The 13,714-nt window shown below is 50.8% G+C and overlaps 2 protein-coding genes and 1 pseudogene across 4 annotated transcripts in view; 2 read left to right on the forward strand and 1 right to left on the reverse strand.

Moving 5' to 3' along the window:
- Window positions 1-13,714, forward strand: part of LOC132085611 (class I histocompatibility antigen, F10 alpha chain-like) — a 777,359-nt gene that overhangs the window by 254,859 nt on the left and 508,786 nt on the right. The gene's annotated exons all lie outside the window — the stretch shown is intronic.
- LOC132085575 (zinc finger protein 501-like) overlaps window positions 1-13,714 on the reverse strand; it is a 220,807-nt gene that overhangs the window by 35,982 nt on the left and 171,111 nt on the right. The gene's annotated exons all lie outside the window — the stretch shown is intronic.
- The window catches only part of LOC132085561 (zinc finger protein 850-like), a 221,297-nt pseudogene continuing 209,421 nt past the window's right edge, over window positions 1,839-13,714 (forward strand).

The following is a 13,714-nucleotide window of genomic DNA, read 5'->3' on the forward strand; positions in this document are numbered from 1 at the left end:
GGGACAGGCGCCTGGGCCGCGAACGGAGGGGGCAAGACCTGCAGAGGATCCCGCTCTCTTTTAGATTTTTCCTCTTGTTCCCCTCCCTTTCATTTCCCCCATTTTTTTTTTTTCCCCTCTGGTGTTTCTGATACTTGAAACATTTTTATTTTCCTAAAATCTCCTGTCTAACATGTGACATATTCTCTTTCTTCTAGATTAAATGGAATTTTTTGTACGAATATATCCAGAGCCTAACAAATCTAAACTTCTGCATGGATACTATGAAATGGTCAACCAGCTAACTCATGACCTCCAAATGTTTTTTTTCTCTTCACCTTTTTATTTCTCCTTTGGAAAATTAAGCCTCTTTCAGTTACTGGCTTTGCTACTCCAAAAATCCCAGTGCACGCATAGTTCCTTTCAAAATGATCACACAACGCTTGAGTACACCAGTGGGTTTTCTGATGCAAGTGTTCTAATATTTTCCTAGTACGCACATTTTATTTTGAAATTGTCTTCCATCAAGAAGTTTTCATTTCCCTGATTTCTCTTGTTCACTTCCTATCTTGTTTAATTCTTTTCTCTCGGCTTCCCTAAACTTTGGAATTTCCAGCTTTTCTTCCTTTGGAGTTATTATTAACATAACTCTTTTATCTCCATCTTCTACTGCATCCTTAGCTTTGTGATGTGCCCCCAGTTTTACCAGTTTTCCTCTCCTTTGGCTCGGGCCGGGTTCCCCCTGCCCACAGCGGCTGGAGCAGCCGAGAGCCCCGCGCTGCCCATCCCGACCTGTCCTGGCTCCATCCCCGCTCCTGCCGTGGCTGCGAGGGCTGCGGGAACGGGGCACCGAGGGAGTGGATGCTGCTGGGGGAGGAGGAGGAGGCAGGGAAGGGCAGGGATGAAGGGGGAGGAGGAAGTGGAGATAAGACAGAGGAAGAGGAGGAGGAGGGGAAACGGAAGAGAAGGAGTGGGAAGAAGAGGAAGAGGAGGGACAAAGGCGGATCAAGGCTGAGCTGAGGGAACCACGCCGTGGATTCCTGCCTGAATTCGCAGCCCCCATCTGTCGGATCATCGTCCCCCCAGTCGCGCCTGTGAACAGAGAGGGGGAGCTCGGCCCAGATATCCCGTGATGTCCTTTGGTTGGGTCTTTTGGGGGATGTTTGGAGAATGAAGCAGTCCAAGCCTGAGCAGGAAAGGCCCCTTGGGGGAACATTGAGGGGTGGCAGTGGCAGCTGCTGGCAGAGGCAACCTGGAGGAGCAGAGCCCTGTGTCCCCCAGGAGCCCAAAGGGGGGAGCCCAGAGAGCGGGGAGTGCTTCCATTGGCGGGAGCCTCCAGAGCCTGGAGAGGGGCAGGGGGGACTCCTTGGAGCCGCTGCAGCCCAGAGCAGAGAATGAGGAGAGAAGGGAGCCCGAGAGCCCAAGCAGCCCCGGCATCCCGAAGTGGGGAGAGCGAAGCAGGGGGAGCTTTTGGCATTGCTGGGACTGCCAGCAGCCTGGGCAGGGTGGGCACCGGGCACAAGGGGGACCCCCAATCCAAGCGTGACCCCCAGCAGCTGGGACGGGGGGAACTCCCTGAACACCAGAGGGGAGGGTCCAGGGATGGGGAACTCCTGGGAGGCTTTTTCAGAACTGAATCTGGGTGTTAGGGAGGTTTTTCTGGAGCCCAGGTGGCCAGTGATTGCAGAGATGGACTTGGGCAGAGGGAGCTTCAAACTCAGTGTGTGTTGGGGAAGATGAAACAGGAAAGCCTTATAAATATGATTGTCTGGCAAAAGACTTTGAGAATATAGAAAGTATAAGGAAGATTGAAATGAAAGCAAGCTCTGAGATACCTCAGTTAGTGAATAACTGGAAAACAATGGTGTGGCCCGACTGGAGGTAATCCCCTTTTGATGAAAAAATTCCCTCTGCTTGCCGAGAGATCCAAGGTTCAGAGCAGACTCTACTAGCTCAGCAGAAGGGGTCCAAAGACGAGTTTTTAGGGTTTGAAATGTAACACAATATGGTGATGTAATGACTCTTACAGGCTGTATGTGAATGCCCTAGGATTTGTATCTTGTACTAGATTGGTTAGTGAGAAATAGAATATTCAACACAGAAGAAAATTTATTGTGTATAATGGGAACGTTACTGTGTTATGCTTTTGCGTGTCTTACTTTCTTACCCTCTCACTCTCTCTACCCCTCTCTTCTCTCGGGCCTGCTCCGAGCTGTGCCTGGCAGCTCCCAGCAGGGCCCTGCACCCAGGCCCTTTGCAATAAACCGCGAGTTCCACGTCCTGGCTGTAGAACTCTCTCGTCTCCGTCCGTCCCGACCGTCCTACCCCCCAGTGCTCCTGAAAACACGCTCATCCCTTGTTTTCCCCAAACCAGGATTTCCCGTTGCCAAGGCCTGGGAGGCTGCGAGGAAGAGGAAGATGCTCTAGGACACTGAGGCAGGTGAGGAGGAAGTCAGTGCCCCTTTCCCCTCTGTGCTGCTCCATCTCCCAGCCCAGAATGGCCCTGGCTGCAGCTCAGGCCTGGGGGGATCTCCTTGCCCTTGCCTGTGGCACGGAAGCAAATCCCATCCTGTCCTTGTCCTTCGTTCCCCAGAGCAGGAGCTGAGCATGGAGAGCAGGGAGGACAAATGCCTGCGGCAGAACCTGGTGGCAGAGGCCGTTTTGAGCAGCTCCACGGCGCAGGAAGCCAACGGGGAGGAAAAGCCCCGGAGATGCCGCACGAGGAGGGGCTGCAAACGCAGCTGGCGGGGATCTGAGGGGGAAAGAGCCAGCCTGGGCCAGGAAGGCGGGCAGAGACGGAGCCAGAGCTCGGAGCTGGTGCTCCATGAGCAGCTCCATGATGGGGAGAAGCCTCACATGTGTGTGGAGTGTGGGAAGAGCTTCAGGTGGAACTCCGACCTGATTGTGCACCAGAGGATCCACACTGGGGAACGGCCGTACAAGTGTGAGGAGTGTGGGAAGAGCTTCAGCGTGAGCTCCCACCTGATCAGGCACCAGAGGACCCACACTGGAGAGAAGCCCTATGAGTGTGGGGAGTGTGGGAAGAGCTTCAGCCGGAGCTCCAGCCTGATCAGGCACCAGAGGATCCACACTGGGGAACAGCCCTATGAGTGTGGGGAGTGTGGGAAGAGCTTCTGCTGGAGCTCCAGCCTGATTGTTCACCAAATGATCCACACTGGGGAGAGGCCGTACAAGTGCTCCGAGTGTGGGATGTGCTTCAGCCAGAGGTCCAGACTGATCCAGCACCAGAGGACCCACACTGGGGAGAGGCCCCATGAGTGTTCCAAGTGTGGGAAGAGGTTTAAGACCAGCTCCCATCTTCTCCAGCACTATCCGATTCACACAGAGGAGAGGCCCTTCCAATGCCCCGACTGCGGGAAAGGATTCACGCGCAACTCCCACCTCATCACCCACCAGCGCATCCACACAGGGGACAGGCCCTACGAGTGTGATAAATGCAGGAAGGGGTTTAAGACCAGCTCCCATCTCCTCCTGCACTATCGGATTCACAGAGAGGAGAGGCCCTTCCAGTGCCCTGACTGCGGGAAGGGTTTCAAGCACAACTGCAACCTCATCACCCACCGGCGCATCCACACTGGGGAGAGGCCCTACGAGTGTCCCCACTGTGGGAAGAGCTTCTCACACAGCTCTCACTTGACCCAACACCAACGGAGGCACCACTAAGGGAAGCCCTGCGAGCGCCCCGAGTGCGGGCAGAGCTTTGTGCACTGCTCCAGCTCCATCCCCCACTGGCGGAGGCACTTTGGGCACAGCCCTGGTCACTGACATTCCTTGTAATCCATGTTGGGAACACACCTGGCTGCTTCTACTTGTAATTTTACCTTAATTTTTTTCTATTCTCCATCTCTTTCCACTGCAATAGGCAAGAGGGATTGATCTGTCACCTCCAAACCACTCAAATCCCAGTGAAAACAGCTCCATCTTACCCCAAAAAGAGCTCAAACCCAACTCAGAAAATTCTATCCCATGCCAAACTCACTCGATTCCGCATCCATCAGGCTGAGATGAGGCTGGGAGGTGATTTAGAGTTTTGGGATCTCAATTAGAGTGGTGGCATGGAGATTGTGTGGGGCTGGGTGTGTGGGATGTATTTGACAGCAAATAAAACTCTGAGACTTACTGATTTCTCTCCCGTTCATGTTCAGTCTGTTGCAGTTCTGTTTGCAGAGTGCCGCCTTCTCAGCTCATTGTCTTGGTCTCCCCTTTTCTCTCCTGCCTCTCTTTGCCTGCTCTGTTTCTGTCTCAGTGTCTCGCTGGACCCACGGACCACCAGAGACCCTCCCCTGATTTAATTGACCCAGGCACCACCAGAGACCCTCCCTATATTTAATTGCCTCTGGTACCACTCAATACCCTCCCCTGATTTATTGCCCCAGTGAGCACCAAAGACCCTCCCCTCATTTAATTCACCCCTCCCCTGATTTAATTGACCCCTGCCACCAAAGACCCTCCCCTGATTTAGTTGACCTTTCCCTGATTTAATTGACCCCTGCCCTGATTTAGATGACCCCTCTATCCCCCAGACCCTCCCCTGATTATTTATTATTTTATTTCCCAGTTGTTATTTTAATTCCCAGTCCCAGGAGCTGAAGTCCTGAAGGCTGGCAGGGAAATGTCTCTGTAGGATTTTGCTCCATTTCCCTTCAAGGGTGGGAACATCTTTTCCTGGCTGGGAGCTGGAATTCCAGACTTTTGGAATGTGTGCAAGGCAACACGGACTGAGATCAAACATGGACTAGGATCAAATAGGGGTTGGGATCAAATATGGAATGGGATCAATGATTGATTGGAATCCTACAGTGTAGGATAAACTGGACTGAGCTTATATAGACTGAGATGAAATACGGGCTGGGATCAAATATTAATTGGGATAAAAAATGGACTGGGATCAAATATGGACTAAAATCAACTATGGACTGGGATAAACTGGACTGGGATCAAATCAGGATTGGGATCAACTTTGGACTGGGATCAAATATGGCCTGGATCAAATATGACAGATTTTATGGATTGGGATCAAATATGGACTAGGGTAAGGTATGGATAGGGATCAAATATGGACTGGGATCAAATATGGATTGGGATCAAATGGACTGGGTTCCTACAGACTGGGATAAACTGGACTGAGATTATATAGATGTCACGGTTTGAGAGGAAGTTAGTTTTCTGGGATATGAAGTGGTCAGGCCAATAGGTGCTCCATTTGAATACTGGCACCTGGTTTGGCCACTGGGGACATTGGATACGCCTCTGAGAACTCAGGGGTTAAAAAGCAGAGCACTCCCAGGGGAAGCTCTCTTGGGTTCCAACGAGGGAAGCAGGTCGGGCCTCCCCTGCCCAGCTCCTGGCTGGTTTGGGGCTGGGTGAGGTAGGCCTGGCCCGAGGATGGAAGGGTAGAAGAGCACCGAGACGCATTTGGGGGGCACAGGTGTCCCAAAGGTGAGACTGTGCCCTTTTTGGAACGGGACAAAGCATCCTTAAAAGGACAACCCTCGAAGCAGCTCTGGTCCATGTGCAGTGGTGAGAGCACTGGACATGAAAGGAAGAGGTCACGTTTGCAGATGTTCTCCAGGCGGTGCCACGAGTGACATGGAAATACACGAAGTTTCTGCGGTGTTTCCTGTGTAGAAAGCAAAGGGAGACGACCCATCGTTTGATCAGCATCGAACTCTGATTTATTGATCCAACATGCACATTTTATAACCGTGTTAATTAAGTTCATACATATTGCAAAACCTGAGCTCATCATTGGTTACAGATTACACACCAACCCCTCCTTTTGTTTTCAATACCTGTGGTTTGTTATTGAGACCAAGACTTGTTTTTCTCATCTTGTTATGAACGGTTCTCAAGGCCTCCATGTTTGTCACTCTGCTTTCCCATTACCATCCAAGGACAAATATTTACTTGTTATTGAAGACAAGCCTGAGAACTCTTGCTGTTTACAGAAACGTGCCTGAGAATTTTGTTGTTTACAGGATCAGGCTTGAGAATTTGCTGCTTACAGCTGCCTTTTACTTTTCCGTCAGCTGTATATTTTCATGGCCTTCTTTTTTTCCTTCAAGCCATGTCTGAGCAAAATTCTCCAACATTCCCGGGGAAGCCTATGGCACGTGAAGGTCTCCGATCCCCTTGATGAACTGAGAATTCATTACCTAAAGGGTGGTGATGGACCAAGAGTTGGTGATTTGGGTGATAGATGTATTGGAAATTTGGTGGGAGGGGGAGGAAATGTTTTTGCAAAGTTTTCATTTTCCCTGTGTGCTTCTTGTTACTTAGAGTTGTAGTTTAGTTAATAAAGGTTTCTTTTCTTTATTTCTAAGTGGGGGCCTGCTTTGCTTATTCCTGGTCACATCTCACAGCAGACACCAGGGAGCATATATTTTCATGGGGACACTGGCATTGTGCCAGCATCAAACCATGACACCTGCGCTGCCAGTTGGCTTTTTTCCACCTCTCCAGCCATCCCCACAGAGCATTGGCTACCATCCATGAATCAGTATAGAGGTAGAGCTTTGGCCATTTCTCTCCCTTAGCAATGTCCAGGGCCAGCTGAACAGCTTTGAGTTCTGCAAGTTGACTTGATCCACCTTCTCCTTCAGCAGCCTCTGCCACCTGTCGTGTGGGGCTCCATACGGCTGCTTTCCACTTCTGGTCCATCCCTGCGATGTGACAGGAACCGTCAGTGAAAAGAGCGTAGCGCATTTCCTCTGGGGGCAGTTGGTTATAGGGAGGAGCCTCTTCAGCAAGTGTCACTGGTTCTTGTTGCTCTTCATCAGTAATGTTGTAGTGTGTTCATGAAGTTCATTTAATTCCTCCCCCATTTTATGTATCTGCTCCCCCCCATTTTGTGTAAAATGGTTCTGCCCGCCTCAGTTTTCCCGCCACAGTCCTGCCAGTTATATTGTCAATCTTCTAGGTTATATAATTCCTCCTCCCCTTTTTCCCTTATATGTATGCTTTTTCTCCTCCCTGGGTGTCCTGGGGTGAGGTTATGATGCTTTTATCCCCATTCATCTGTTCTGCGCCTTTAAGACCGACTCTGAAGAGTGGAAGTTGTGTTTGGGTTTCTCTTATCAGGGACACAGAGACAGGCAGTACATAGGGCTGTTTTTCACTTCTTGCTTTCAGCTTGCTGCTTTGCTTGCTTGCTTTTCTGCTCTTGCTTCTGCTCTTGCTTTTGCTTCTGCTTATTAGCTAGTTCTAGCTAAAGAGTCCAAATTCCTTCCCGGACTGTTTCTCCTCTCCTGTTTCTGTGACCATCTGAACCTGCTCCAGACTGGGACTGGGAACGCTGAGGATTCACACCGTTTGGCTGCAGCAGCTGGCCCAGCGCCAGAGGGACTGAGAACAGAGCAACCACCCCCGAAAGAGACTTTCTGATTTTGTCATCTTTCTCAGAGCGGTGTCATCGGGTATTGTTCATTTTGTGTGCTGGGGGGTGCTGTGCCTGAAATAAACAGGTTCTTTCCACCTCTCTCCAAGGAATTTTTTCCCAAACCAGTTGGGGGGAGAGGCCGTGTGGGTTTTGCTTTCCGGAGGGGCCCTCCTTTGCAGATTCTTTAACAAATTTGCCCTAAACCAGGACAAAATCTTGGCGCCCAATGTGGAGCTCGAGAGAGAGTGGAAAAACCCTGTTTTGACTGCATTTCGGTTGCTATTACTCTGTGTTCCTTTTAATCAGCTAATAGCCATGCTTTTTGAATTCATAATGTCTATTGGGGTGAAGGTTTGCATGCATTTCTGGTCCCTAGGGTTTTTTGAGATATTAATACCTCTCTGGTCCCTAGGTTTATTTTCTTATGCAGAAATAGCTTTAGTATTGTCCCTAATACGTAGTTTTTACATCAGAGGGGCAGTGATCAGAGTAGCTATCCTGCTGGGCTTGGTGGCAATAATGTGGAAGAAGTTTATAAACATGCTGGGGTCTGCTCCAGGTATGAATGGTTCATGGCTATGGTTATGCATCCAGTTTGTTGCAGGAGCAGCAGGGGATCAGGCATTTCAGCCTCTGCTTTCCTCCTTCTCCTATGAATCAGTTGCATCACTAGTGAAGGATGTTCAGTTTCCCCTCAATATTAAAGAAACCATCTTTCTGGTATTCAATCTGGTAACCTTCCTCTACACAGCCTGCTGCTTCTCTAGGATGAGGGCTGAGATTTCTAGACGGGCTGATGAGACCCCTGACTCAGGAGTAAACCCCGGTGTGGAAAATCCTAAGTGGTGTGGGAAATGGGAGGATATGGGCCAAATCCTGAAGGAATTCTCTGACCCTATAGTCTGGGATTTTCCCCATGAACAAATTCAGAACCCAGATGAGGTGGGGAAATATCTGAAAGAGAAGTACCAGGATGAGCCTAAGGAGAGGAAAGTCATTGCAGTGAGCTGGGCCCTGGCTTGTGCTCATCGCTCACTGCTAGATCCTGTCGGGCAGCAGACAGAGGCAGGGGGGCAGGGAGATAAATCGGCAACTATCCCGGTGACTCAGGCTGCAGCCAACAGCCCAGGCTCGAAGCCAGCATCTAAACCCATGGCTGTTGCTACCAGAACTAGAAGTGGGAAATGCACGGACAAGACCGATCGACCAGGGGATGATGATGATGATGAAGGAGAAGGAACCTCAGTGCCTCCTGACATAAAATCAGGAGTCCAAGCAGCAGGTGAAAGATCAGATGCAAATATTGAGTCCTTTTCCGTGAAGGACCTTCGTGGCCTATGGAAGGACTACACTCGAAGTTCTGATGAATCCATAATTAGTTGGCTTGTCCGTCTCTGGAATGCTGCACGCGAGGCTACAGTTCTGGACGGCACTGAAGCCAGGCATTTGGGATCCCTGTCACAGGATCCTGTCATAGACCAAGGTATGATGAGGGGGGCTAACTCTCACAGCCTCTGGGAACGGGTCCTAAGAAGCGTAGCAGAAAGATACCTGTGCGCAGACGATCTCTATATGCAGCAAACTCAGTGGAAGACAATAGAGCAAGGGATCCAACACCTGAGAGAAATGGCAGTGGCAGAGATTATCTTCTCAGATGATGTAACAACTAGGAACCCAGACTTAGTACCATGCACGTCTGTGATGTGGCGAAAACTCGTACGACTTGGGCCACATGAATATGCTTCTGCCTTAGCCGTCATGAAGAGGGATGAGAGGGATGAGACTGTGCTTGAGATGGCAAGGAAGCTCCGAGGATATGCAGATGCTGTACATGGCCCAACACATGCCAGAATCGCAGCGGTAGAAACACGTCTGCAGAACTTAGAGGATAAGATAGAGGAGAATCATAAGAAGCTTAGAGAGGAGATTAAAGAAGACCTTCTCCAAATTTCAGCAGTACAGATCCAAGGTTCTGGTATCCAAGGCAGACGTTTCCAAGATGGTGAGAGAAGGTACACCCCACGAGCTGAGCTGTGGTTTTACCTGCGTGGTTGTGGGGAAAACATGAGAAGGTGGGATAGGAAACCTACTGCTGTTCTGGCATGACGGGTGTGTGAACTGAAGGAAGCCACCAGGAGGAAAGCAGCTCCAGTTGCCTGTAGCCGAACGGCCAGGTATGATGATGATGACATGTCTGATCCCCTCGAAGGAACATCCAAAACATACGACCAGGGAAAGAAGGATAACCAGGCTTAGAGGGGCCCTGCCTCTAGCCAGGTAGAGTCCAGGGAAAATCGTGTTTTCTGGTCTGTGTGGATTCGTTGGCCTGGCACATCAGAACCACAGGAGTACAAAGCTTTGGTCAATACTGGTGCACAATGCACATTAATCCCATCAAGACATGTGGGGACAGAGTCTGTTTCTATTGCTGGTGTGACAGGGGGATCCCAGGATTTCACTTTGGTGGAAGCTGATGTGAGCCTAACGGGAAATGAGTGGAAGAAGCATCCTATTGTGACTGGCCCAGAGGCCCCATGTATTTTGGGCATAGACTACCTTCAGAGTGGGTGCTTCAAAGACCCAAAGGGACTCAAATAGGCATTTGGAATAGCTGCTGTAGAGACAGAGGGCATCCAGCAATTGAACACCTTGCCTGGGTTCTCTGAGAATCCATCTGCAGTAGGATGCCTGACGGGAGAAGAGCAACGAGTGCCAATTGCCACTTCCATAGTGCATCGACAACAGTATAGAACCACTTGAGATGCTGTGATCCCCATCCATAAGATGATCCAAGAGCTGGAGAGCCAAGGGGTGGTCAACAAGACCCACTCACCCTTCAACAGCCCCATTTGGCCTGTGCGAAAATCTGAAGGAGAATGGAGATTGACTGTGGACTACCGTGCATTGAATGAAGTGACTCCACCACTGAGTGCTCCGTGCCAGACATATTAGAGCTCCAGTACGAGCTGGAGTCCAAGGCAGCAAAGTGCTTTGCCACTATAGACATTGCCAATGCATTTTTCTCCATTCCTCTGGCAGCAGAATGCAGGCCTCAGTTTGCTTTCACATGGAGGGGAGTGCAGTACGCCTGGAACCGACTGCCCCAGGGGTGGAAGCGCAGCCCCACCATCTGCCATGGACTGATCCAGACTGCACTAGAAAGGGGAGAGGCTCCAGAACATCTGCAGTATATTCATCACATCATTGTGTGGGGGAACACAGCTGCAGAAGTGTTTGTGATAGGGAAGGAAATCATCCAGATCCTCCTGGGAGCTGGTTTTGCCATTAAAAAGGGACCAGCTCGTGAGATTCAATTCCTGGGAGTAAAGTGGCAAGATGGACGGCGTCAGATTCCTACAGATGTCATCAACAAGATCACAGCAATGTCTCCACCCACCAATAAGAAAGAGACACAAGCTTTCTTGGGTGCAATAGGTTTTTGGAGGATGCATATTCCTGAGTACAGTCAGATTGTGAGCCCTCTTTTCCTGGTCACCCGCAAGAAGAACGAGTTCCAGTGGGGCCCTGAGCAGCAACAAGCCTTTGCCCAGATCAAGCAGGAGATTGCTCATGCAGTTGCCCTTGGCCCAGTCAGGACAGGACCAGAGGTGAAGAACGTGCTCTACTCTGCAGCCGGGAACCATGGCTTGTCCTGGAGCCTTTGGCAGAAGGTGCCTGAGGAGACTCGGGGTCGACCACTGGGATTTTGGAGTCGAAGCTACAGAGGGTCTGAAGCCAACTATACTCCAACAGAGAAAGAAATCCTGGCTGCCTGTGAAGGAGTCCAGGCTGCCTTGGAGGTAATAGGCACTGAAGAACAACTCCTTCTGGCACCCCGACTACCAGTGGTGGGGTGGATGTTCAAAGGCAAGGTTCCTTCCACTCACCATGCCACCAGTGCTACATGGAGCAAGTGGATTGCTCTCATCACTCAGCGCACCCGTATAGGTAAACTGAATCGCCCTGGGAGTTTGGAGGTCATTACAAATTGGCCCGAAGGTGAGAATTTTGGTGTCACAGATGAAGAGGAACAAGGACCAGTGACATGTCCTGATGAGGCTCCTCCCTATAACCAACTGCCACCAGAGGAAACGTGCTACGCTCTTTTCACTGACGGTTCCTGTCACATTGTAGGGATGAACCGGAAGTGGAAAGCAGCCGTATGGAGCCCCACACAACAGGTTGCACAAGCTACCGAAGGAGAAGGTGGATCAAGCCAACTTGCTGAACTCAAAGCTGTTCAACTGGCCCTGGACATTGCTGAGAGAGAGAAGTGGCCAAAGCTCTACCTCTACACTGATTCATGGATGGTAGCCAATGCTCTGTGGGGATGGCTGGAGAGGTGGAAAAAGGCTAACTGGCAACGTAGAGGAAAACCAATTTGGGCTGCTGATGAGTGGAAAGACATTGCTACCAGGGTAGGGAGGCTACCTGTGAAAGTCCACCATGTAGATGCCCATGTACCCAAGAGTAGGGCCAATGAGGAGCACCAGAACAATGAGCAGGTAGACCAAGTTGCAAAGATAGAGGTGTCCAAAATAGACCTAGATTGGGAACATAAGGGAGAGTTATTCCTAGCTAGATGGGCCCATGATGCCTCAGGCCACCAGGGCAGAGATGCCACCTATAAATGCGCACGAGACCGAGGGGTGGATTTAACCATGGACAGTATTTCTCAGGTTATCCATGACTGTGAGACATGTGCTGCCATCAAGCAGGCCAAGCGAGTGAAGCCCCTGTGGTACGGTGGGTGGTGGTCCAAGTACAAGTATGGGGAGGCCTGGCAGATTGACTACATCACACTGCCGCAGACACGCCAGGGCAAGCGCTACGTGCTGACCATGGTGGAAGCCACCACTGGATGGTTGGAAACCTACCCTGTGTCTCATGCTACAGCCCAGAACACCATCCTGGGCCTTGAAAAGCAAGTTCTGTGGAGACATGGCACCCCTGAGAGGATCGAGTCCGACAACGGGACTCATTTCAAGAACAGCCTTATCAACACCTGGGCTAGGGAACATGGCATTGAGTGGGTGTACCATATCCCTTACCATGCACCAGCTGCAGGAAAAGTGGAGAGGTAAAATGGACTACTAAAAACCCAGTTGAAAGCTTTGGGTGGGGGATCTTTCAAGAATTGGGAGCAGCATTTAGCAAAGGCCACCTGGTTAGTTAACACCCGAGGTTCCACCAACCGAGCAGGTCCTGCCCAGACTGAGTCCCTGAATGTAATAGAAGGAGACAAAGTCCCAGTGGTATATATCAGAGGTTTGTTAGGGAAGACTGTGTGGATCAATTCTGCCTTGAGTAAAGACAAACCCATTTGTGGGGTTGTCTTTGCTCAGGGACCAGGTTGCACGTGGTGGATAATTGTAGTAGATAGGGTCAGGCGTTAGGAAAATCTCGCGATGTCACAGAAAGCAGCAGGATTCCTCTCCCCCTAACGCCTAGTGATAAGGGATCACCCAAGAATGTAGACCCCCCTAACATTAGTAACTTTCGACTCCTTATTAACCAATTACGGTAAGGTAAGACCCCCTGACGTAGAGAAAAACCTCCCCAATTATAAAACCCGACGAGACGGGGCAATAAAGGCCTTTGAACCATCCACCACGTTGGTGCCTGCGTGCGTTCTTGGCCCGAGCGACCCTGGAGAGTTTGGGTCGCCGTGCTGTTTCCTCAGAACCAGGTCGCCTTGCCTTGCATCAGAAAGCAACAACTGGTGCCGAAAACCCAGGAGCCGATCAGCGCCCGGGGAACAGGGATTCACCTGGAGAGAGGACGGCAGCTGCACAGCTGGTCTAGTGCAGTGGAGGGGACGCCCTCGAATCATGGAAGCAATCGCAAAGGTTGTAAGTGAGGTGCATGCACAATGGGGAATAGAAAGTAAGCTTAAAGATATGACTCTCGCATTGCCGAGATTGATTAAGCTGGGGGCTATAGAAAGCCCTGTGGATATTTTACACCCGGAGGTGTAGGATAATTGTACGAAAACCCTGGCCGAGGATACCATGTGTTCAGGCTCGGGGAAAACCCTAAAATCGTGGGGCAGAGTCATCCAAGCTCTGCAAAAAGCTCGACAAGAGCAAGAAACCTGGAAAGCTGCCAGAAGCTGTTTAATAGCCACTCCGCAGTTGGGGGTGGGAGCTACGACACAGACCACCCCGGAAAGTGATCAGATTGAAGACAGGGATGTTCGGGGGCTAGGCGCGCCCCACCTCCCCTCGAGCCCAAGCCCAAAACCCCCGGAACCCCCGGGAAACCCCCCAACCCCCCCGTGGAGCCCGCCAGATCCCAGCCCCCCCTCGGAGCCTCTCGGCAAAACCGCAGCTCCTC

The sequence above is a fragment of the Ammospiza nelsoni genome, chromosome 31 (genome assembly GCF_027579445.1).
Source record: "Ammospiza nelsoni isolate bAmmNel1 chromosome 31, bAmmNel1.pri, whole genome shotgun sequence".
Taxonomy (NCBI): Eukaryota; Metazoa; Chordata; class Aves; order Passeriformes; family Passerellidae; genus Ammospiza; species Ammospiza nelsoni.